At 35.7% G+C, this 1,505-nt stretch overlaps 1 non-coding gene across 1 annotated transcript; it reads right to left on the bottom strand.

The window, feature by feature from the left end:
* Positions 1 to 567: 567 nt before the first annotated feature.
* Positions 568 to 702, bottom strand: LOC138082463 (small nucleolar RNA SNORA70). The gene has a single exon (XR_011145093.1). It is a non-coding gene; the product is annotated as a small nucleolar RNA SNORA70 (small nucleolar RNA).
* Between the last annotated feature and the right edge of the window lie 803 nt (positions 703 to 1,505).

Here is a 1,505-nt window from a genome sequence, read left to right as displayed (position 1 = left end):
TAATCACCGCAGTATTCTGACCCAATAAATAAAATTCACTTCTAAAGATATTTTTAGTTTAAAATGGCATTTGTATATTACTATATACATTATATATTATTACTATGATTCTTCCAATTAATTGAATAGTTAAACATGTTTTTTTTTTTTTTTTAATAAGTAGGATTTATTGGTGAGCATAGTTAAAGAGGGGCTGGCGCTGATGATCTCATGAGTGCAGGGCCTACCATTTGTCCAGGGGACCACAATTAGGGATGTACGTGACCCCAAAGCCATCTCGGATGAGCAGATTTTCGCACCATGTTTTCAAATTCATCCTCATTAAACTCAGCAAATTCCTACTTCTTAGAGATGTGCATCTTCTGACTGCTAGGGAACTTGAACTTGTCCCTGCTGGAAGGCCTCAATCATATGCCTCTTGTTCTGCAGCTTGGTGTGGATGGACATTAAGATTTAGTCAATGTGGATCCTGGCCACTGTGCCCTGGGGCTTTCCAAAGACATGGCACATACCTGTCTGGAGCCTAGATTGGGGACAGCAGACCAGTCAAAAATGCCCACTAGAAAGAGTTGTCTTTAAGATACCGTAGGGCAACCTGTACAGGCAACAGGCTGCATACACTATCTAGGATGCTGCTATTTGCAGCCATTGCACACTGGGCCCCCATGGGAAAAAGAGCACAGTCGGCTTAATTGGCTGCAAATAAATATGCTTTTTATATCAGCAATTATTTTAAAGTGGCTACTTGTGAAGTGACTCTTATAAGGGATTCTGTACTGGTCATATTTTAAGTAAACAGAAAATAACCCAGCAATTCCAAAGTTGACACTCAGCAGAAATATTCAGAATTAAAAAAAAAAAAAAAACCCTGTCAATTTTGACTACATCTTTGACCCTCATCAAAATATAAAATACTTCATGTAGCAGAATTAGTCATTAAAGTGTTAATTACTCCAAAATTGAGAGGAGAGTAAATGGTTTCATGAGAAAATACACAGAATTATAAAATGCTTATGATTTTATTATCTTCACCTCTGATATAAAGCAAAGAGAAATCAAAGATAACAAAAGACAATTTTGTCCCTCAAAAGTGTGACATATTCATGCATTTATCACTAATATTTCAGGATTGGATGAGATACTATCTTGCTCAAAGTTTTAGTGACTGAGGAAATGGCAACATGGCTGCCATGCTGTGAGACAGACTTGCTATTAATTCTGATGTATTATATTGTAGGGATAAACTGGGGATAAGTCTGACTGGCTAATTAAAACTTCATTCTGTATAAAAGTAAAAAAAAAAAAAAGAGTCATTCTTCATTCTTTCATGTTGTTTTCTGACAGTTTGTAGATTACTTCAGACACTAACTTAATCCAACATATGTATATTTTTTCAATGCAACTCAAGAGAAAGACAAAAATTTGCTTTGAATATGACATTTATGTTGCTAGTCCTTGATTTAGATATGCAGAGGTAGCAAGACATGTTAGCTGAAAATAGAGAT

The sequence above is a fragment of the Capricornis sumatraensis genome, chromosome 7 (assembly GCF_032405125.1).
Source record: "Capricornis sumatraensis isolate serow.1 chromosome 7, serow.2, whole genome shotgun sequence".
Taxonomy (NCBI): Eukaryota; Metazoa; Chordata; class Mammalia; order Artiodactyla; family Bovidae; genus Capricornis; species Capricornis sumatraensis.
The sequence above is the reverse complement of the archived record's forward strand: the minus strand, read 5'-3'. Positions and strand labels throughout refer to the sequence as shown.